Source organism: Balaenoptera musculus, chromosome 21, assembly GCF_009873245.2.
Source record: "Balaenoptera musculus isolate JJ_BM4_2016_0621 chromosome 21, mBalMus1.pri.v3, whole genome shotgun sequence".
NCBI lineage: Eukaryota > Metazoa > Chordata > Mammalia > Artiodactyla > Balaenopteridae > Balaenoptera > Balaenoptera musculus.
The window spans coordinates 35,315,247-35,339,420 of record NC_045805.1 but is presented as its reverse complement, the minus strand read 5'-3'; the positions used below and the strand labels follow the sequence as shown (position 1 = coordinate 35,339,420).

The 24,174-nt window shown below is 46.5% G+C and overlaps 1 long non-coding RNA gene across 2 annotated transcripts in view; it reads left to right on the top strand.

The window, feature by feature from the left end:
• Positions 1 to 11,112: 11,112 nt before the first annotated feature.
• The window catches only part of LOC118888044, a 113,703-nt gene continuing 100,641 nt past the window's right edge, over positions 11,113 to 24,174 (top strand). For both annotated transcript variants that reach the window (XR_005018229.1, XR_005018228.1), the window contains exons 1-2: positions 11,113 to 11,596; positions 20,286 to 20,882. This is a non-coding gene — a long non-coding RNA (uncharacterized LOC118888044). The remainder of the gene's footprint in view (positions 11,597 to 20,285; positions 20,883 to 24,174) is intronic.

Genomic DNA, 24,174 nt, shown 5'->3' with positions numbered 1-24,174 from the left:
CATAAAAATCCTATTATTTGTATAATAGATTTCTTAGGTTTGCTTTCCCAGCGTCTTATTGTTTTCCTTATGATTTGCAATTCTTTCCTTTTTTCCTCTGTGCTGTGAGTTGTGAATTATTTGTCCCTTTTAGGTATCTGCTCCATTAATTGAATTTTCACAACAGCCATAATAATTTTTAGTGTTTCTTGAATTTTTAAATACAAAGTCATGTTTTGTACTTACAGCAAATCTTTTTTAAAATTGTATAATTGCATCTATTTGAGATTCTTGTTAAAGAATCTATTAAATTTCTATGAAATTTTCTATTAAATTTCTATGAAATTTTCTTTTGTCTTTTTTGCCTCAGTGAGATCCTCCTTCTCTTGGACTTGGTATTAATTACCTATTACTGCATAACAAATTACTCCAGAATGTCGTGGTTAGAATTCTAAACATTATTAGCTCACGGTTGCTGTGGGTTGTCCAGGAGTGGCTGAGCTGGGTGGTTCTGGTTCCAGGGCTCTCACAAGGCTGCAGCCAAGGTGCCGGTCAGGGCTGCTGTCCTCTCACGCACAGCTGAGAAAGGGTCTGCTTCCAGGCTCCCTCACATGGCCTCTCCACAGGCTGCCTCAGGCAGGGCAGCTGGTTCCCCCAGGAGTAATCCAAGAGCATGTGAGAAGGAACACCCAAGACAGAGCCACAGCATATTTCTAACCCAATTTGGAAATGATATCCCATTTCTTTTTTACATCCTATTCCTTGGAAGTCAGTCAATAAGGCCAGCCCTTCCTCGCAGGAGGGGATTACACAAGGATGTGAACACCAGGAGGTGAGGATCAGTCCTCCCTCAAGCTATGAAGACCCTCTTTAAAAAGCTGTACCTTTCCCTGTCTGTTCATGAATGTGAGTTGCCTTGAGCCTGTTCGTGTCAAGCTCATGGGAGGTTCTTGGGCCATGGCAAACATGAAGATGTTGAAGACAGGATGGCCTTTGTTCTAGAGGCAAGTGAGCTGTCCCTGGATTTCAGTCAGCCAGAATCCTGGCCTCCTATCCCACCCAGAGATAGAACCAGAGCAGCCCAGAAAGCCACAGGGAGTCACTGAAGAGCAACACGTCAGGTTTGCTTTTCAGGAAAAAAAAAACTTTAGTAAAGTTATGGAGGACGGATTGCAGAAGAGGTAGGAGAATCCATTGTGGGGCTTTGGCAATAGTTCAGGTGAGAGATGATGGGCTGAATTAGTGCAGTGGCATTTGAAAGGGGTGGTTTTGATATTTAGGAGGGAAATTTTACTAAATGTGAATCTGGATGTTGGGTGTGAGGGAGAAGAAACATAAATGAATTCCCAATCATTTGGCTTCAGCAGGTAAGTGCAAGAAGGAGCTATTCACTGGAAAAGGACATGCAATTAGGAGAACTCAATTTTTTGTGTGGGCTGTGGGGAATAATTAATTCAGTTTTTTTTTTAAAATAAATAAATAAATAAATAAATTTATTTATTTATTTATCTCTGCGTTGGGTCTTCATTGCTGCACACAGGCTTTCTCTAGTTGTGGCGAGCGGGGGCTACTCTTCGTTGCGGTGCACGGGCTTTTGGTGTCTTCTCCTGTTGCGGAGCAGGGGCTCTAGGCATTTGGGCTTCAGTGATTGTGGCTTGCGGGCTCTAGAGCGCAGGCTCAGTAGTTGTGGCACACAGGCTCAGTAGTTGTGGTGCACCGGCTTAGTTGCTCTGCGGCATGTGGGATCTTCCTGGACCAGGGCTCGAACCCGTGTCCCCTGCATTGGCAGGCATATTCTTAACCACTGCACCACCAGGGAAGTCCTTACTCCAGTTTTTAAAATGCTTTGCTTCGGGTGCTGGTGGAACATCCAACTGGAATTCTTCAATAGGAAGTTGTGTCACAAAAACCTGTGTTTCGGGGATTCCCTGGTGGCACAGTGGTTAAGAATCTGCCTGCCAATGCAGGGGACACGGGTTCAATCCCTGGCCCGAGAAGATCCTACATGCCGCAGAGCAACTAAGTCCGTGCGCCGCAACTACTGAGCCTGCGCTCTAGAGCCTGTGAGCCACAATTACTGAGCCTGCGTGCCACAACTACTGAAGCCTGTGCGCCTAGAGCCCGCGCTCCACAAGGAGAGAAGCCACCGCAGTGAGAAGCCCGCGCACCGCATGGAAGAGTAGGCCCTTCTCTTGAAAACACCCCACGCAGCCAAAAACCAACAACAACAAAAAAGTAAACATCACCCCGGCCTAAAAGAGGGTGGAGGGAGAAGACCTTCCCAGCTCTCTGTGGCCGGAGGGCTGCAGGCGCGGGTGTGGGCGGAGGCCTTCTTTTCCCGTCAGCTGAGACGCTTCTGCCCTGGAGCTAGTTCCTTGGCGTCATTGCAGGGCCCTGGGGGGATCTGATTCCAGCCCCTGGTGTGTGGGGGGGGGGGGGGGGGGGGGGCACATGACGGTTATGGACTCACAGGCTAACGTCCCGCTCTGGAGGGCTCCAGGCTGGAGAAAGACGGGAAGAACTGAGTCAGAATAAGAACGAGGAGGCGGGGTCAGCCCCTCCTCCCCCACCTCCCGGGGGTTCTCGGGCGCTCAGGCGGCCGCCTCCGCCCTGCGGCCCGGCTCCCCGCGCCCCCGGGCTCTCGGGACAGGGCCACCCCTGGGAGCACGAGCGGCGGTCCCGCAGGGCGCAGGCGCCGGCCTCGGGGCACGACTCCCCGCGGGGCGCCCCTGCGGCTGCGACCGGCTTCCCACGGCCACCATCACCGGCGGCCCCGCGGGGCGCGTTTCCTCACCTCCTTCCCCTTTCCCCAGCGGCCCCCAGGCCTCTACCTGCACCCCAGCCGCTCCCCCCAACTCCAAAGGGCCCCCTTCCAGTTCCGGATGCCACCACCCCGCCCGCGGCGCCCAGTCCTCCTTCCATCACAGAAGGCGGGGCTCAGGACGCTCCAGAGACGCGCAGAGAGAAAACCCGCGGAGGCCCCCAACGTGAGAACGCGCGGGAGTGGCCGCCACCGCTGGCGGCGGTCGGAAGGCTGCGTAGTGGACAGGGGCCCTGACCCCAGGCTGTTGACCTGGGCAACAAGCCAAGCGTTCTGCGTGATTGATTTAGGAAGAATATTTGGGTTTCCCCGGTTGGTCCAGAGTTGGAAGCACGGGATGGAGAGGGAGTCGGGGGCGGGACGTTAAGGAAGCTTGCGTAGCTTGATCAAATCCTCACCGTTTTGGTCTGGTGGCTGCAGGGATTGCGGGTCAGAGTTGCCTATTTATATACGGTCTCCCGCCACTCATCCGCTTGTGCTTCGTCTGATCACCTACGCCTTCCCAAGTGGAAGCTGTCGGTGGGAGTTCTCACTAAACTCCAACCTGCTAAATAGGGGATTAGCATTCTCCTAGGAGAAGAAGCTTCAAGCGGTAGGCATGTGCCCAGGGCTGTGTCTTCTGGGCCTTCCGCTCTGTAATGCAGATGGTGACTGAGCTTTCTGACTTTATTATTGTGAAACCAGCAACTCCCCCACTTTAGTTCTATTGCAGGGCAGACACCCAGAGGTTACAGAAACGTTTACTGTCTATATAGAGTCATCATCTTCTCATGAATGGCACCTAAAAACCACATGCCAGGCTCCCTGCTACACAAGTGGACGAGGGAGGGTGTGCCGGATATTCTGTGGCCACCAATTTGGTATTAATCAGGTTCTGTATTCACAAAGCCTCCCAATTTCATTTTTGCTATGGTCTGCTTCCGTGCCTGGATTTTTCCCACCGTGAGATGTGCGAACGTCCTGCTACCCAGAGCTTTCGAGCACCTTGCAAAGCCTGCTAGTAATGAAGAGTGAGGTCTGTCCCCATCTTTGCTTGCTTCCTGCGTCTTTAGCAGCAATTGAATGGTCAGCTGGTGAGTCACTGGACGCTATTTAGTTTGTTCTGTCAGCTGTTTATTAATCTGTATCTTCCTGTTAAGATGCAGGGTGTGCTTTTTAAAGAAGCCTTACACAGCATAAGTTTTATTTTCGGACTGGACGTACTAATATATAAAGAGGATCTCTGAGAGTTATTTAGCCCTGTAAGCTATTTTCTTTCAGCAAAATTTTGTGGGCGCTCACTAGGTGCCAGGCACTGTTCAGGGCACTGGTGGTGCAGCAATGAATGAGATGGTCTCAGCTTCCAGAAGCTTACCATCCACTCCCGGGAGATGAGCATAAGAAAGTGCTGCATAGCACAGGGAGATCAGCTGGATGCTTTGTGACCACCTAGAGGGGTGGGATGGGGAGGGTGAGAGGGAGGCTCAAGAGGGAGGGGATATGGGGGTATATGTATACGTATAGCTGATTCACTTTGTTATAAAGCAGAAACTAACACAGCATTGTAAAGCAATTATACCCCAATAAAGATTACAAAAAAAAAGTGTGGTGAGCGCAGTAAACCATGGTAGACAGAAAGAGGGGATGCAGTGGAGATCTGAGAGTTTCTACAACAGGAGGGGATGGTGGGAGGTGAGGAAAAGAGTCGAGAGAAGGTTTTTGTTTTGGACCCTTGGTTAATGGTGTTGCTGTTGAGAAGAATGGAAAAGAAGCAGCAGGTGTGTTAGGTGATGGCTGTGGAGACACGGGCTCATTTTTGGACCTGTTGCAATAGTTTGAGAAAGAGGACTGGGCCGGAAATGCAGATGGGAGCTACATGTAACCATTTGGAAGTGTGTTTCTGCTAAAAACAGATTGTACTTTATGTTTATGGCACCTGACAAATGACTAGCACTTCAAAAGTATATGGTGTTTATTTTAAAATGTAGTTTTCATATAAAATGTAAGTGGATTCCAGATCATGGCTTTTTTCTTTAATGGTGTCATCTTTTATGTCGGGGATTCAGCATATCAGGAGGGGAAGAGGGCAGTACAAACTGAACACAACCTACAAAGTGAACTTCAGGGTGTTAACAATGACATTAAAAGTGTTACTTGCCCTTTCAGGATTAGAGATTTAAAAAACACTCTGATGAACTATGGAAAACTGTATATTGAATTTGATCTTGAAATGTTGTAGAATGAAGGTTCTTTCCAACAGTGCCGCACTAGTTCCCGGGAAGTCGGTAAAAATGTGTCCTTTATCATACAAAGAATTTTCAAGAACACCTTTTTGTAAAATCGTCCTTGTATCCAGGAATCTAGCCTAACCCTAACCTTAACTCTAACCCTAACCTGTCCCCTTAACCCTAACTCTAATCCCAACCCCCAACCTGCGTGTCGCACTGTCAACTTAAAAAAAGACACAACCTGAGAGTTGCGAGTTAAGTTTTATTTGGGGCAAAATGAGGACTGCAGCCCGCGAGACAGCATTTCAGGTAGCTCTGAGAAACTGCTCCGAAGAAGTAGGGCAGAATGTCAGTATATATGTGATTTTGGTGAAGGGGGAATGCATGCAGTCAAGCACAGATTTTTTGTAGAAGGTTTCTGCTCATCTCGTGAAGCTTACTGCTAGTCACGAGGAGCAGATGTCACCATGAAGGATTTTAGTGTTTTTCTAGATATGCGGAGATACAAGAACTGGGCTCATAAAGTCAGCTCCTGAAAATATCTAACTATCTGAAGACCTGTTCTGCCAGTTTTTTCCCAGAGCACAGAGTGCCTCATTTCAGCTCTCCACGCTGAACTCCTTTCAGGGGGTGTTGAAAATCAGCAGCTGCAACAGCACGTAGTTTAATCCTTGTAGAGGTAGATGTCAATGGCAAGGGCCAGTTGTAGTTGACAACACTAACACCAACTCTGGCATGAACCTGCATCTGCAGCTACACATCTAAACTGACGCCTCATCCAAAGCTGAGCCTTAACTCTGACGGTAAACTGAATCTAACCCTAAATGCAGCACTAACCCTTAACTCTAACGTGAACCCTGTTTCTTGTCACTAACCCTAACCTTATCCCTAGAACTGGCTTTTTTAGGGGTAGACCTATGAGGGTAAAATGTTCTTTAGGTCTCTAGAAAACAGGTAATCAAAACTGAGAAATGGGGCTTCCCTGGTGGCGCAGTGGTTGGGAATCTGCCTGCTAATGCAGGGGATACAGGTTCGAGCCCTGGTCTGGGAAGATCCCACATGCTGCGGAGCAACTAGGCCCGTGAGCCACAACTACTGAGCCTGCGCGTCTGGGGCCTGTGCTCCGCAACAAGAGAGGCCACGATAGTGAGAGGCCCACGCACCGCGATGAAGAGTGGCCCCCGCTTGCCGCAACTAGAGAAAGCTCTAGCACAGAAACGAAGACCCAACATAGCAATCAATCAATCAATCAATCAATCTTTAAAAAAAAAAAAACAAACTGAGAAATGAATTTCAGATTAAATGAGTAATTTATGAGCAGATCATCAGTGGACCATCTTCAACAGCATTTCATGGTCAGGTAGCCTGACCTTTCTGATAAAGATATCCAGGGTGTGGGTATTGTTCCTGGATGTCTACAGGACATCCTTGCCTCTGTCCTCTGATGTCACTAAATGTACTTAATAAGGGTCATTGTGAAAATTCAGTGAAAGTCTCTGAGAGGCAAGATCCAAATTGACATTACATTTCCATAGACTCACCAAGGCGTATGCTAACCTTGATCCCAGTCTTCTAGGACTCCCCAAAGCGTAAGACTTTCCTACTCCAGAAGACCTACAGAAGGCTGGGCTCTTCCCTTTGTATCTAAATTCCACTGTGACCCGAATCCAGCTAGAACTCATGTGGATTAGACCAGCAGTCTTTAAGACAACGTGCTGTGTTAGGCTTTGAGGGTTATGGAAGTGAGGTAAGGTACTGCCTTGCATTCAGAGACTTCACAGCCAAGTTGAGGGAAAATGATTACCGTACATGAAACAACGAGAGAGTCTGATGGGACAGGATGTAATTCAGTGCCACAGTGCGTGGTGCAGACCTGGATGCTGAACTGGCCCAACACACCTCAAATGAGAGGTATTGCCTCTCATTTGCCTAGCACTTTGCTGCTACCAGACCTTTGTGACGCACATTCCGTCCTTCCTAGGGTTCTGGGAGGTTGATAAAGGGCAAGTATTAGTATAATCATTTACCTTTGCATATGCAGAAATGACTCAGAAAAGTTAAGTATTTCTCCCCAGATCCCCCAGCCGAAGCAGCAAAGCAGAGATTTGACCTCAAGTCAGCCAACTTCAAATCCAATGGGAAGCTCACTCTATTTCATGGAGTAAATGAGACTTGAGCTGGGCCTTAGAGACCTGAGTAAAATTTGAAGAGATGAGGGGAAACGAGAGTATTCTGCTTGGGGTAAAGAGTATAAGGAGAAGGCAGGGAGCCAGGAATGGGAGGGTGAGCAGATGAGGGGCGGGGGCAGTGGATGAGGTAAGACTGGAAGGGAAAATGGGGCTTTGAGGGCCAGGCAGGGGTTCATGTTTCATGTAGGGTTTCACTAAGGAGTCAGTGAAGCTTTGAACTGGCTTAGTGGCTTAAAGGAAGACCCATCTGATGCTGGTGTGCGGGGAGGGTTAGAATGAGGGGGGTCCAGAGGCAGGAAGCCCATTTAGGTGGCTTTGGGGTGTGGCTACAAGGACGGGCCTGGAACCGGGTGGCAAGAGCTGGTATAAAATAAAAATAAATGGGTTTAAAAAAAGGCAGTTCAAAAGGACAGACTTAGTGTTTGATTGAGCATGAAAGATGGAGAAAGTGAAAAAAATCAAAGATTCTGAATTTCAAATAACTAGTTACAGGGCTCCAGGGAGGTGATAGAACCTCTCTGGGCCCCTCAACTGAAGGAAATGCAAGGGCAACCCCTCACCTCACAGGGGACTGAGGCTTGTATGTACATAGATGGACTGGATTAATTGGTTGTTTTGATGAAGAGGGGCAATTTTATTTATTTATTTTTTTTAAAAGATTGCTTTTATTTATTTATTTTTGGCTGCGTTGGGTCTTCGTTGCTGTGTGCGGGCTTTCTCTAATTGCGGCGAGCTGGGGCTACTCTTCGTTGCGGTGCACGAGCTTCTCATTGCGGTGGCTTCTCTTGGTGCAGAGCACGGGCTCTAGGCGCGCGGGCTCAGTAGTTGTGACTCGCGGGCTCTAGAGTACAGGCTCAGTAGTTGTGGCGCATGGGCTTAGTTCCGCAGCATGTGGGATTTTCCTGGACCACGGCTCGAACCCGTGTCCCCTGCATTGGCAGGTGGATTCTTAACCACTGCGCCACCAGGGAAGTCCCGAGGGGCAATTTTAAAATGTCTAGAGAGACATTCTCAACAACATTATTTAAAATAATGAAAAAATTGGGAAATGTCTAAGTGCCTCCCATGGGGGGAGAAGTAAATACATTATGAGTATTGTATAGAAATTAAAACCACATTTAAATGACATGGGGACATAAATATTCAAAATATAAAAGTAGGTGGAGAAAAGAGGACATAATACTATCTGAATATTATGAAGAATAAATACATGTAGAAAAAAAGGACTGGGAGAGTGATTGTCTCTGGTTGATGGTAATGTGGCTGATTTGTATTATCAAGTTTTGTACTTTGGATTTTTCTGCAATTTTCAAATTTTGTGCAATGAGCCTTATTACTTTTATAATGAGAAAAAATATTTCAGAAAAAAGAACAAGAAATGAGTTCAACTACTACTGAAACTGTGCAACTCAGATTGGGACTTCAACCCACGGTCTTTTAATTCAGATCACACACCTGGTCTCAGGACTTAATGAAACTCAGGTTCTCGATGTCTCATTGCAGAAAGAATTCAGTGACAGACCAAGTGATAGGTAAGAAGTGGATTTATTTAGAGAGAAACATGCTCCACAGACAGAGTGTGGGCCATCTCAGAAGGCGAGAGGCCCCAAAATATGGGGTGGTTAGTATTTATGGACTGGGTAATTTCATAAGCTAATGAGTGGGAGAATTATTCCAACTATTTTGGGGAAGAAGTGGAGATTTCCAGGAACTGGGCCACTGCCCACTTTTTGATCTTTCATGGTCGGCCTTGGAAGTGTCATGGCACTGGTGGGTGTGTCACTTACTTATGCTAATGTATTACAATGATGCTAATGTATGAGGCTCAAGGTCCACTGGAAGTCAAATCTTCCACCATCTTGGACCTAGTTGGTTCTAACCAGTTTTTATCATGTCCTATGGCTATGTCATTCTTTTAAAGGTTGTACCCTGCCCCCTTCCCTCCTGTTTCACTACTGTTTAAAATCTTTAGATATGTTGTCTCCCTTATAACTGTTTCAAGAGAAAATAGCATATAATAGGTAGAGACGTGGCATCCTTCTCTATCTGACTTAGAAAATATCAGTGGAGTGGAATAGATCCTGAGACATGGCAGAGAGGGACAGGTGACCTTCATAGGAAAAAGGGAATAGGGCTGAAGAAGATAAAATACTGCAAAGATAGAGCAGAGATACATGCCTTCACAGAAAGGAAATCAGAGTTCTTCCCTGTAAAGTAGTCTGACCTTTGGAAGCTGTTTACAACTCAGATAAATACAAAAGCAACTTTGGAAGTAGATAAGAATGCAGTTAAGTCACAATTGCAAACAATGCTTCATTGTACAGTATTTCATTAGGTTTGCTAACCTCCAGGAAACCTCTGCCAGGATTCCTCTTGGTTTTCCACCAGGACCGCAAAATGTTTTCAGTGAACCTGCATTCAGGCATAAATGAAAACTGACCATCCAGCAACATCATGAAACATTTATGTGTTGAGAATTTTTTTATGAATTTACATGTAACTAAATAAAATACTTCTAGGAAATAAGACCATAAATGTACCCTGAGGAAAATAATAATTGAAAACCAATAGAATAATTATCTTAAAATCTTGGATCTGTGAAGATTCCTGGCTTTGTGCTTAATAAACAGATAATATGACATGACAGCGCTACTGACTGGAGGCAATATGAGGGGGAAAACGGTCTTTGATGCCAAGTTTTCTGCTAAATGTATGATCTCACGTGACCTTGTATTATCACTTAAATTGAAAACCCTGGGAATTACCTTTAACAGATAAGTTTCTGACAAATGGAGCCTTCCTTTTGGCTTATCTTTTTTTTCGTTTTAATTAATTTATTTTTTATTTTATATTTTGGCCTCGCGGCATGCAGGATCTTAGTTCCTGGACCAGGGATCAAACCCGCACCCCCTGAAGTGGAAGCGTTGAGTCTTAACCACTGGACCACCAGGGAAGCCCCCTTTTTGCTTATCTTTGACTGTATTTTACATTTACCTGTGTGTTGTTTTCCACCAAAGACATGCTACTTAAAGTTCAGAGAACTCTCCTCAAATATTTTTTCTTCTCCCTACAATTTACATTGGCCCACGTGTCCCCTCACTGTCTGTTCTGGATCTCACTCTACCTTATCACAGGTGAGCGCACGAGGGTCTGCCTGGTAGAGAATCAGAGCTCTCTGAATAGCAAGGTCCCCAAGCCCCAGTAAATACTAGATCTGAAAAGGGTTAGGGGGCACCCTCTCTGGTTTTCTTTAGGATCAGCTTGTTACTAGGTTTTGGGTAAACCCACATGTGCTAATTTTCTTGCCTATGCTCACATTTGTAAAAATGGCATAAAAGAAAAGAAATGAACATAGCAAGGATTGGAAGAACCTGAGTTTCTCACTACCTCTCACCATCCCCCAGTGTTTGTGCTGCCTGCCTATATTTTATGTGGCAAGTGGGCAAAACTGCTCCGTGTAGAGATGGAAGATTTTTCCCGGTTATAAGATATTTTTCAATATAGGTTGTCAAAGTAAATACTGTAATATCTTTTGCTTATGATATTCCTACGGTAGAGAATGCCAGAAACATTAGGAAAACAAAAATTCACCTGTCGTTACTAATTGTTTAAAAGTTAAACCTCATTAGAGTATGTTTGCATCTTTAAAATGTCTCCGAGGAGGAAGGTAACACGCTGGGAAGGAAGGATGAGGAAAAGAATGTTATGGAACTTTTGGACTTTATTCATAAAAATGAAATAATTAGGCCTGAGATGGCTTTTCAGCTGTAGCCCTCTCATCCCGTACTTCCCTTTGAATGACTGGCACGATAAGCTACCAGTCACCACACCGTGTGTAATCAGTGTGACAGCTGGCTCCGTAAGAGGCCACTGTTTCTCCAGCGTTAGCTAAACCAGTGCGCTTCCTGTTGCTGGATTAACTGTCGGAGCCACAGGGTCTGATTTCCCTCCTGCTGATTTAGAATCCCTGTCACCTTCTCTGTCGGCACTTGGATATCACTCCCGCTTTGAAAAAACTTACTCCTTTGACAAATATTTACAAAAGCAGAGAGCTAATGGGGTGACTAATCTATCTGAAGAACCTTCTACATCCTTTTGCGATCGATGATTCCTACTTGGCTTGGCACGTGTACGTTTGACACCTTTTCCTTGACAAGTAAACCAAGATTTTGTGGTTTTCGTCGTGGCCTACGGTGTAGAAGAGGAGAATGAGGAAGAAAATAATTTGAAGATTTGCAGAGAGAAGGGATTGGATTTCACCCTGTCGTGGAGTCAGTCCATTGGGATAAACCAAGTCACTAATACCAGGCAGCGGAAGTGACCAAATTTTATATTTTGTGTCAGACACAACCTCAAAACAAAGAGGAGCCTCTCCAAGGACCTGGCCAGATGCAAGCTTGGTAAGTCGCTGCTTAGGATTGAAACTTTCGTGTGAAGCAAAACACCAGCAAGAATATATTTTAGGAAGAAATGCTTGGGTCTTTGAAAAGTTTTATACTTTCTATAACTGTGACTGTGTTAAAATAAGAATTCTGACATGGTGGGAGATGTGATTTGGGGTATTTTGCTGGGCTGCTTTGGGATATGTTTTCCTTTGGAGGAAGAAGAGTCAGAAAAATATTCTTGGTTTTACCATCTAAAGCTATGCTAGCATAAAGTCAAATTGCCAGAGACTTGGTGTTTGAGGATCTAGGCAGGCTGATGACCTTGAATTATGCTTTGCTTCAATGTATTCTGAAATGTCAACTGGTTGGATGTGTAGAGTTCTCACTGAACATTCACTGACAGAAGATTTTATTGGAAAACTCAAGTCTATTCTGATTTAAAGAGCTATAGTTCCATAAAAAAAACAAAAAACAAAAACCAAAACTTTGCTTTTTGCCCTTTATTTAATAATATCTTTAGTGTTAAAGAGACAAAACCATAACCAAAGCAGTTGATGGCAAATACATTACGAAGAAAACCTGTAAGCAGTAAAAATGTTAGAATAAGATCGTGTATTTCCAAAGAAAAGCTGAAGATTTAAACTTCAAAAAAACAGAGGTAGAAAAGGTAACTTTTTAGTTCTGCTTATCCATAAAAATTGCCGCTGTTTTTGCAATCACACCTAGTAAGATGGCCTTTATATGGTGCTTTTGCCCTCATCAAGCGAGTGGGGAAATACCTAAATGTGAAATCACTGCAGTTTATTAAATGTCAAAGAGGAACTTGTTAACCAGACATATCAGATAACCAGCTGCTGTGCAGAGCAGTTGCCAACCATGGGAAATGTCAGCGCTCCCTTTAGAGAAAGACAGCCGATGACTACACAAAATGCATAGTTTATAAATAATTAGAAAAAAAAGATTAGAAGGTGTGCCACTCGTGTTAACCTATATGTTCCTCAGAAGAATAAATATTAGAATGTGTCACTAATAACAATGATTAAATATGATTGTGTTAGAAAATGAGAATGTAGACTGTATTTCAGCCTAATTCCAGAATCACAATTAGATACCCGGGCAGGATACGAGCAGAGGATTGAGATTTCAAGGACAAGTGCTGGGGGAGGGGAGGCTGTCCAGGGGGCGGTGGAGGTGCCTTTGTGGATATGAACTGAAAAGACAAGTTTCCCAGGAAGGAGTCTTTGTCAGGAGATGGGATTTTTCCACTCTCTGTCCCGGGAATTTCTCTTCCCTGAGATGAGGGGAGATGGAGCCTTCCATCTCCTTTCTGGATGCTCTCTCTCTCTCTGTCTTTGAAAAGGAGGAAATAAAATTCCCAGGAAGGGATCCTGGCCAAGTTAAGAAACCCTAAGGGGATCTATGGGATTCTAAGAGGTGGACCTAAGAAGGCCTATGACCCCCCTGCAACTTGTGCAGAATTGCTGGTGGAAGAACCACTCCTTTGCATGAGTAGCGTGTTCGAGGGGAAGGACTCACACAGGTGGAGGAGAGACGTGTCTTTGAACTACGCTGCCTTGGAAGCTGGACTTCTACTGCTCCGGCATCTCAGGATATTTGGGAGAAGAGCAGGCCCATTCCAAGACCCTTGTGCTTTGTGTGCAGTGTCTGTGTAGGAGAGAGAGCAGAAAATGTTTCTTGCCCTGTGTAAACAAGTACGGGTCATCCAGAGAAATCTGAGAACCCTGTAACTGGGTTAGTCTTGCCCAAGCGGTGGTAGAGAGGGTCCTGACCATGGAAGGAGGCAAGGCTCACTGAGGCGGCTCTGACCTCCATCCAGGAGGGGTGAGCTGGAGACTCACGTGGAGAGCCAGAACGCTGAGCGTTAAGAGCACAGTAAGGACGAGAGGTGCGTGGCTCCGGGATCAGGGCGAGGACAGGAGTAAAGTTGGTGACGAGTTCAGAGCACAGTGGGGCTGGTGGAAAGGAGGGAATCATGAGAAATGACCCTGAACTGGTTCTGCTCACAGAGCCTGTGCACTAAGGCTGGGTGAGCGGGGCAGGGCCACGGTGGCCTTCAGGCGCTGCAGCACTTGGGCAAACTGGATAAAATCTCATATTATGGACTAAAAGTTACCCTAAGAAATCTTCTATTCCATGTCCCTCATTTCACTCACATGGAAAGTGAAGCCCAGAGATGAATCCACGATTCCATAACTAATCATGGCAGAGCCTGGCCAGAACCTGCCCATTGAGTGGTCAGCTGTGCCTTGAGGCTGTCGTGACTAATCTCATTGTTCCTTTTCCCTTGTTTACGTCTGTCACCACGAGGAGCCCAGCCCACAGGGCCCTAGTCCCCTCCTGGACTCTATTTACCATGTGGTTCTGCAGAGCCCCTCTTCCCCTGTCTCTCAGTCCTCCCCAACTCCTGGAACCTTCCACAATGCCTCTGCAACTCGCTGCAAGCCATCAGGTTATTTCTCCGTATCTCTCAGCTTTCCTTTCTGGATGGTCCCCTCACTGCCTAACTGAACCCAAGTCTCCCCGGAGGACCCTGCAGCTCCTCAGGTAGCAGGGGGTCAATGTCCTCTCCGCCCCCCATTGCTCCTTCCACACCCTTTTCCCCTGTCCTGACATCTCCCAGCCTTAAACCCCATCTCATCAGACTCTGCCCCCCACTCCCTCTCATTGTCAGAGTCATCAGCTGGGGTCAAGTGTACTGTAAAGCCTAAAGCTTCAAATGCCGCCTTGACACCTTGGAGCCTCACAGGCCCCAAAGGGCTGATCCTGCGTTGCCCTGCTCTTGCCAGATATGCCTCCCACCCCAGTGGGAAAGGCTTCCTGTCAGTTGGGTCAGCTGCGCCCCACGTGGTCCTCAAGCTAACAAGTTCACTTCCCTGAAAAATTACCCAAACAAGCCAATCAGCCCCTCCCACGGGGCGCAGGGGCACCACGCCCTCTTGTTACTACAAAGCCTGCCCCCAGGCTTCTCTGGTTCACTGTAATCTTGAGAGCAGCCCCCATGAGACCCTGCATGGCAGGCGGTGCCCTCCTCCCCCAGCTGTGAGTGTGTGTGGCTGGTGAACCGCTGCCCTCTCCTCTGTCCCGTGTTGAGCATCCTGTGTCCCATGCTATTCAGACAGGGACCCCTCCCTCACCCATGAGTGGGTGGAAGGGGATCACAACAGTCAAGTCCCCTCATTTCTGGGTCATTTTAGTTCCCGAATCACTATCACTCTTTTCAACACTTTTCTCATATTAACTCTTGTTGATTTCAACGTACACATCTGTGATCCTTGCAGTGCCCTGGTCTTCAGGTCCTTTCATTCTTGTTCCCTATAATCTTGCCCTCCACCCGCCGTCAGCCACTCACTTCCACGTCCTTACCTCCCATGACCTTCATCTCACGCCTCCCACTTCCCGCCTCCATCCGCTGTCTTTTCAGTTATTCATACAGCACCTTGAGCCCAACATTTGACCCCAATGGGACCTTCATTCCATGAACTCTGTCACCTGTTCCCTGTCCCTCACCCCCTTTCTTCCCTCTTTGCCCAGTTAAATGGCCAATTGTTACAATCACTCTCTTGTGCACACCCTCATCCCCCCTTGTTTTTGTTTTTTTCATCCTTCTCATTCAACAAACCTGCCTGACCCTGCCCTCGTTCTCTCTGTATTGTGTCTGCGCAGCTGAGAGTGGCTCACACACACTCACACTACACGTGACATTCACGACCACCGTCCCCAAGTGGGCCCCGATGCTGCCTTGAGAACATCCTATATTTCCCTAGTCCGTGTGCTCTCCTGCTCGCCTAGAGAAATATTTCACGCCTTTTCTTCTCCTAAAACCCCCAACACCTTTTCCCTGTGCTCTGTCTCAGCTGATGGCTTTGTTTTCTACTCACTGAGAAAACTGAGGTCATTGGAAGAGAGCTTCCAAACTCCTGACACGCATCCAATCAGGAAGCACATGACCCCATGTTCCTGCCCCTTCACAGGGAGTCCAGGCTTCTGCGGCCAGGGGCCCTCCCTGTGAACTAGACCCTACTAGCATCACTTCTCAAGGACACTCCCCCAGGAATCGGGCCCCTTCTCTACTGGGTCATTCTCACCAGAAAGCAAATAGGTTTTGTTTCTCCCAACTTTAAAAAAACAACAACTTTTTATTGACGTCATTTTTTCCTCATTATTTCTCTGCTCTCCTTCAGAAAGAAATGTCTCGAGAGTGTTCTCCAATTTTTCTCACCCTATTTCCTCTTGAACCTGCTGTAATCAGATTTTACTCACTCCACTTCAGCAAACCCCTCTGGAAAATGTCAATAATAATAACTTCAAGCACAGCGGTCACCTCTCAGTCCTCGTCTTACCTGACACGGTCGGTCTCGATCTCCTCCTGACATTCTTTCTTCCTTCACCTTGAACTGTGTGTGCTCTTCTGGTTTTCCTTCTATCTCACTGGTAGCTCTCAGTCTCCTTGGCTGTTTCCCCTCTGACGTTTTTACTGTGGAGCTCCCAGGGTCCTGGGCCTTGGACTCGTCTCCTATTGGAATGCTCTCTCTTTGGGTGATCCAATCCAGTCTCAGGGCTTCAAATACCAGTCATATGACGACAACTCCCAGATTTACACATCCAGCTGGGTCAACATCCAGTTGACCTTGAGACTCACGGCCAACACCTACCCAGCATCTCACTTGGATGCTGTAGCAGAGTCTAATCAGAAAGGCAAGACCACTCTGAGTGATAGGAAATGGGGGGGGCGGGATTCATTGCAGGGATTAGAATTTCTGCAGTGGTGGAGCTGCCGAAGGGTCTGTGAAGATCTGTTGACTCTGCCCCTGGGGGCCTGCAGGTGCCGTAGGTCAGCTGTACCTGCAGTTGGGAGGAAGAGCTGGACCTGAAGTGGGAGGGAGCCGGACGACTGGGGCCACATCTGCCTCTCACTGCCTCTGACCTGGACCACACGCCGGCCTGCACCCCGGCCCCGGGGTCAGCAGAGCTGGGGAGGGGTGGGGCTAGGGAGGCTGCAGGATCTGCTACCCGCCCTGGCAGCGCGGTGGCCAGCGCTTCGGCCACAGTGCAGGCAGGTCCTGGCCTGACCTTAGACGCTGCCTCATCTGCACCTTCCAAACTCAGCGCAGATTTACCTGCGGCCCGACCGGGAGCCACGGGAGGGAATGGGCTCTGTCTTAGCTCAGCTGACGCAGTTCGAAGTCCTCATCGTGTCTAATGGATTCTCACACAACATGTTCCAAACTCTCCCCTTAAATCTTCCCCATCTACCATCTTTCTCCATCCTTCCGAGAATCTGAGTCATTCTTGATTCCTCTTTTTTTCTCACCCCATCCCCCCATATTCCATTTTCCAGGAAGTCTAGTCAGCTGTGTCTTCAAAAAACCCAGAACCTGACTACTGGGTCCAAGCGCCATAATTTCCCACCTGGACCATTGCAGGAACTGCTCTCTGCTCCCTCACAAGCCCCCTCCCCGTATACTGTCCACCTGGCAGGCTGGGTGGCCCCTTTGAAGCAAAAGTCAGATCACACTGTGCTGCCGCACAAACCCTCCAAGGGCCCCCTGTCTCACCTGGAGTGAAAACCAAAGTCCTGCCGGCGAGCCGCCTCCAAGTCCCTACATCGTCTGTCTTCCCGGCGTCGCTCCTGCCGCACTGGCTCCCCGGCTGGGCTCCTTCCGGCTCTCCAAACGCGCCAGGCACGCTCCGGGGGCCCGGAGCTTTCACACCGGCCTCGGCCTCGCCTGCCCGGGACCTGATGCTCCCTCCCCTCCTTCGACTCTTCATGCCCCTGCGATGCCCACCCCGACCAGCCCGCTTTCAGTTGCGGTCTCCTGTCCCGGTCACCCCTGGAGAGCTCTATTTGCTAAGTAGCTCTGTTTTTTAGGAGCAATTATTACACTCTAAGACAGGCTCTGTGCATTATTACGATGATTGTCTGCCTCCACTAAGTAGAATGTAACCGACCCAGGGCAGGGGTTTTGACTGTTTTGTTTACTGATGTACCCCAGGGGCTTCGTCGATGTTTGTTGTATGAACTGAACGTTCTTAGTCTTTGCTCCCCCCTAATTGGAGATGGATCTTGAGAAAGTTACCTTGTGCATTTCTCCATTTTTAGGAGGTATTCTTTCTACATCATTCCAAGGAATTTCTGTGGGAAAGAGAACCCTCCCCATTGTTTTAGGGCTTCGATTATAAACATCTTTTCTTTTTACCTAACTAGATCTTTAACTATGAGAGTTGTCATCCCTTTAACTCACCCTGGGAGCATGTGATTAAGTATTAGAGACGTACAGAGATGTAGTGGGACACACTCAGCCTTCTTCTAAGGGCTGAGTTCTGGGTTCCTTTAACCTAAGCCCTTGAGAGAGGTTTCAAAGTTGGGAAAAGAGGTCACTTGCTCGGGAACATGACGCAGTTCGCTGTCTCTGCAACAGAGAGGTCTGAAGGAAGAGAAACCACTATCTGATGTGAGAGGAGGTTACTACAAAGTGAGGTAGGTGTCTTGGTGCCAGTTATGAATCTCCGAGATGGTGTTCTCTGGCAGCAGACGCAGAACAAGGAAAGGTTTAATCACGGAGGGTTTGCAGCTTGAAATGAAATGTTACTGAGCCTTTTTAAATGTCATATGCCTGTCCCTTGGGGCGCTGCATCACACTGTACTCCGGTGACACCTTTATGGGACTGTCCTCTAACCAGTCCGAGTGCCACTCCAGAGCTGGGGTGATGTTTTTCCTCTCACCTCCCAGAGCTGGCAGGTGCTGGGACCAGGAAGCAGCTCGCTGAGGGCCTGTTGGGTGGACAGAGAATGAACGAGACATCTCCTGGATCAGCCTCAGGAAAGAACAGGGAAAGGGAAGGGGGGGGGGGGGAGAGGAGGTGGCCCCTTGAGAGCCCCTGTGGGATTTGTGTAACGTAATGTAACTCATGCATTCCTGGCATGTGCTAAACGGTAGCTATTTGTATTTCATTTAATTTTACTAACTTCATGAGGTGGATGTTATGGCCCCTTTTTGACACGTAAGGAAATGTTGGATCCGAGGACGGGTGTGCACTTTAGCGCCACTTAACTAGCGCTGGTGGAGCCAGGCTTCAGCCCCAGGCCACGCACCTTCCCTGATCCTCTCTCTCCATGTGGTCCCCAGAAAGGAAGCCCGGAAGCACAAGGCAGTCGTATGTATGTGTGTAAAACACACGCTGTGCACGTAGGTGGGCAATCATCACCACAGACATGAATAGGAAACTGGAGAGAACTTATCTTCTTTTAATCACCACCTTCCACCTGGCCCCTGGACCCCCATGCACTGTCTTGTGGTTCCAGATTCCTCACCCTGGGATGGAATGCAGTCGTATTCCATCATCTAAACTCTCCAAGCCTCAGTCCTTTCACCTGTAAAACTGAGATAATTATAGCCCCCCACCATGGGTTCGTTGTGAAGATTAAGTAAGAATAAAAGGCAACATTATTGAGGGCCCTCTATATACCAGACACTATTGTAAGCATAGTGCGTGGATTAGTTTATTTAATCCTCACAACCAGCCTATGTGGTGGCTATAATTATTGTCCTCATGATCATTTAGTGAGTGAGGGGCTGGACATCAGAGATTAAGCGACTGGTACAAGGCTACCCAGCCAATGGCAAAGATTCAGACCTGGGCTGCTTGACTCCATGGGTCCCTGTGCCATTTCACCTCTGCTGTCTTAATTTAAGAAAAAACAACAACAAAAACAGAACCTCTAAAATAAGGTAATAATAAAAATAATAAAGATCATAATAAAATAGCTACCACTTACTAAATGCCAAGTTGTACAAAGCTCCATGCTTGCTACCCTCCCCTGGTCTCACTGTGGGCCCCCAGCCCGTCACAGAGTTATCGGGGGTGAACGACATGACAAGTGCCTCACATAATAGGACATTAATAAATATTTGGTCTGGTTTTCACCCAGAGACAACCAAAATTAATACCTTTATATAGAAACTTCTAGATATTTTTCTATACCTATTTACAAGTAAATAAATGTGGATTGTATCATACAACCTTTTTTTTTTTTTACTTTCCCAAATATCATAAACATTTTTCCATGTCAATACATATCCATCAACAACATGCTTTCTCAATGAGTTTGAGAATGAGCCCTCAAGTTGGAAAATACTGGCTCTTCGGGGTGAAAAAAACTTAGGTATTACAATGTTTTTGTGACCCTTCAAAGGACCACAGTATATAAACAGATGTACATCGTGGTATTAAAATTTCATGGGGGCTGGGACTTCCCTGGTGGCCCAGTGGTTAGAACTCCAAGCTTCCACTGCAGGGGTCAGGGGTTCGATCCCTGGTCAGGGAACTAAGATCTCCACAAGCTGCATGGCATGCCCCCCACCCCCGCCAAAAAAAAAAGAAAAGAAAAACTTTCATGGGGGAAGGAGGTGGGTGAGAAACTATTAAGATATTAGGATAAAAAAGTCTAAAAAGGCTCCTTACAGGGACAATATTGGAAAAAGGTCGAGAAACAATGATCTACAACATCATTTTACATAATGGAACAGTATTCCTTTGTATGAATGTGCCATGTTTATTGAATTGAAATATTGTTCAATCTGTTATTGAAAACTGAGGATGTTTCCAATTTTTAGCACTATAAACAATGCTGCAGTGAGCATCCTTGCAGCTAATATTTTGTACATCTTTTTAATTATTTAAGATCAATTGCTAGAAGAGGAATTACAGGTCAAAGGATGTCTCCAAACTTCCGCTATATGTTCAAGACTCTACTTCAGGCAGTTTTCAGAGAAATTTCCAATGACGTGTCACTTGTACAGCAACTGGAGGAAGAGGGGAGACGTGTCTTCATACAACTGAGGTTAATAGTGTCACTTGTACAGCAACTGGAGGAAGAGGGGAGACGTGTGTTCATACAACTGAGGTTAATAGTGTCACTTATACAGCAACTGGAGGAAGAGGGAGACGTGTCTTCATACAACTGAGGTTAATAGTGTCACTTGTACAGCAACTGGAGGAAGAGGGGAGACGTGTCTTCATACAACTGAGGTTAATAGTGTCACTTATACAGCAACTGGAGGAAGAGGGTGACGTGTCTTCATACAACTGAGGTTAATAGTGTCACTTGTACAGCAACTGGAGGAAGAGGGAGACGTGTCTTCATACAACTGAGGTTAATAGTGTCACTTGTACAGCAACTGGAGGAAGAGGGGAGACGTGTCTTCATACAACTGAGGTTAATAGTGTCACTTGTACAGCAACTGGAGGAAGAGGGGAGACGTGTCTTCATACAACTGAGGTTAGTAAATTCACCACTAGTGTGAGTCCATGCTTTAAAAAGGCACGACAAGTAAATGTTTCTCAAGGTGTCTTGCGTCCAGAATGTTCTGAAATATATTTTTGCAGCAAATATAAAGGCAGATGAGTGCGCTTCCGATCCCCGATCTCATCTTGCTCTCCTGCTGGGGCCCCACCTGACACCCGGAGAAACTGGTGTGGCCCACCCAGGAAGGGGGGGTGAGGCGCACGTAAGCTCTCGCGGTCCGGCTCCAAGCTCATGTGTGGGGGTGCTCTCTGAGTGTGTGGGTTCCTACAGCTGAGGCCTTTTGTGCGGGATGAGGGAGCGTCCATGCTTTTTAAAAGAATCCGCTCTGGGTACTTCCCACTGAATTCTGGTGAAGAGGATCTTGACTCGCCTGGCTGGTCGTTTTCAACCTCTTTTAACCCTTGGCCCCTTGATGGAGGTCCTCCTCCAGTTTGGTTCTGCTGAGGTGCCATAGGCCTGCCCCTGGAGGAAGGCCTTGGGCAAACACCCGTTTTGTCCATGACACCGTCCACTACCATCTCCGGGCATCCTGACCCGCGGGAGGAAGGCGCACCTGTGCCCGCAGGTGGGGGGAGGCGCGGCGCTGCAGGCATCTCTTCTCCTGCTCAGGCTGACCCAGCGACATCATCTCGGCACCTTTGCGCTGGCGCCAAGCTCTCCACGTGGTTCTGCTGGAGCCCCTCTCCCACCTGGCTTGCGGTCGGGCTGAAGCATCCTCTCCCCTTCCCCACGGCAGGTGAGGGCAGTGGAGGGGGAAGCCCCACACACACACCTGCATCCAATCTTCTTCACGTTCAGTCTCATTACAGCTCGCCTTGGGGGCGGGCGAAGCTTTATAAAAGCGGTCTTCAGCTCTTATGCATCTTGCCTAGGTGTGAAATTTGGCAGTCCCTAGAACCTATGATTTCTCAGTCTTAACTAAAGCAAGTCAAGTCACATCCTAATTTTCTGTTAAAATTAAAAATAAAAACAACACCCATTAAATATGATGAAATGTGCTGAGACTCCAAAAGCTTTCAGAAGAAAAACACATTAACCATCTAGAGGATTAAACACTTTTATTTGAATAATTGAATTACAGCAGCAGTGACATCTAATGCCTCAGTAATTTAATGCCATTTCTATGCTCACAAGGCAGCTCAGATATATATCTCCTCTGTATCAAAAGTATATAACCCAACATTTTTATTGTTGCTTACTACTTCAGTCAAGGTAAGAGTTGGTGCTATTTTAAATATGATAGAATAAAAGTATTAGAAAATATATCCAGTGACTGTGTTTTGGCTCTTGGCAAATCAAATGATAGAGATTAGGGCTTTCAAAGCTTCTATCAAGTCCCAACTTTTTAAAGGTAAATTTGGCTAGTTATGCTTAAAATGGATATTTTTTGATTCACAGAATAATTTCTATCCACTGACTTCTTTAATATTTCCATTCAGAGCAAAGCTTATAAAAACTGATGAATCTCTGAGAACAGCAGTTCCAATTTTGTTCCTAGAGTATGTTCGCTTTTGATAATGTTGTTCTTATTATTGGTTATCCTAATTTGTACTGACTAGATTTTTTTAAAACCTAGCTTAATTTTATGGGAACAGTTGAAATCTCATATCAAGTAAATAAGTGTTGACTAGAAAATTCAGGCATTAAGTCCCATCATTGTAAATTGGAGCATAAGGCAGTCAGATGACTTTAAATTACAGATGATGTGTATTAAATTAACCAACATCTCTCGTGCTCCAGAATGAATTTCTAAAATTTGAGCTGTTTTTCAGCCACCATTCCTGAGGGTGTTTCATTTTGTTTTAGTTTAGTTTAAATTTAGTAGAGAATTAGATTTTTTCTTACTTTGCGAGCGGGGATCAAAACCTGTTCCAGCTATCTAGTGCCCAAAACTTCGTGTCTGAAAACAAGGGCTCTTGTGTAGTGTTTCTCGTGGATTTTGTGGATCAGGAGTTTGGGTTGGCTCAGCTGAGTAGCTCTGGTTGATAGTGTCTGGTGTGGTCAGTGTGAGGGTGGCAGCAGTGGGGTTAGCTGTGTGTGGAGCATCTGGGGACTGGCCAGGTGCTTCTCTCTTCACACGGTCTCTGCTTTTGACTAAAGAAGTTTGTGCGTCCTCATAGCATGGCAGCCTCAGACTTCTTACGTGTGGTGCAGGGCTCCAAAACCTAGTGTCCTGAGAGAGAGAGACAGGAAGAAATTATATTGCCTATAATGACTTTGCCTTGGAAGTCATCCTATGTCACTTCTTCCATAGTCTATTCATTGAGACAGTCATCAAGTCCCACCCAAGATCAAGTGGAGGAGACATAGACTCCATCTCTTGATGGGAGAGCTGAAAAGTTCTGAAAGAGCATGTGGGGGTCAGGAGTGTCGTCATGGCCATTTTTGGAAAATACAATATGCTACAGTTTGTCCTCTGGCTACTGTCATCTGCATCCCTTCCATATGCAAAATGCATTCATCCCCTCTCAGAAGACCCCCAGATCTTGCGCATTAAGGTACCAGGCTCAGGCTTGAGGTTCAGGATCAAGTTATTTACATCAAGCTTATGTACAGCTGAGGCTTCTCAAGTGCATTTCTTCACATACAGCTCGTTGTGTAATATTCCTCTCAATCTGAAGTCTTGCAAGCTAGAGAGGACTTACCTGCCCTCTGCATGTGCAGCCTGCAATAGTGAGACAGCATAGGATAACCGCTATAGATGCTCCCACTCAAAAGGCAGTAACAGGAGAAGCACAGCAATTCTAAAATCCAGTCCCGCACGTGCTGCCAGGTTCTTGGTTAGGGGTCAGGCCTATGACTCTAGGAACAATTCCTGACAGCTCTTGACTCTGCCCTCCAGGCTCTTCATTCCTCCCTGGGAGTAAAATGTAGCCCATGTTTGCAGCTCAGTGGTTTTCCCATCCTGCTTTTTGTGTACAGAAGTTTGTGGGTCCAAAGGGGTCTCTTTATTTTATAACATTTCTATGCTTTTCTGTCCCAGTTGATGTTATTTTCTGCTACCACAATTCTCCTGAAAACTTTGTGGGTTTCCTATAAATTATACTGAAGTCTATTTGGTAGGAAAATATTTGGCAAAATATTGAAACAGGAAGTTCCACAGAAAAACATACAAATGGCCTTTAAATATATGAAAGGAAGCTTACCCTTGCTCAAAGTAAGAGAAATGCAAATTGCAACTCACTAAGTCAGCACGAGGGGGCTTCTGCAGTGCTAGTAATTTTTCTGTTTCTTCATTGGTGTGCTGATTATAAGGATGTGCTCA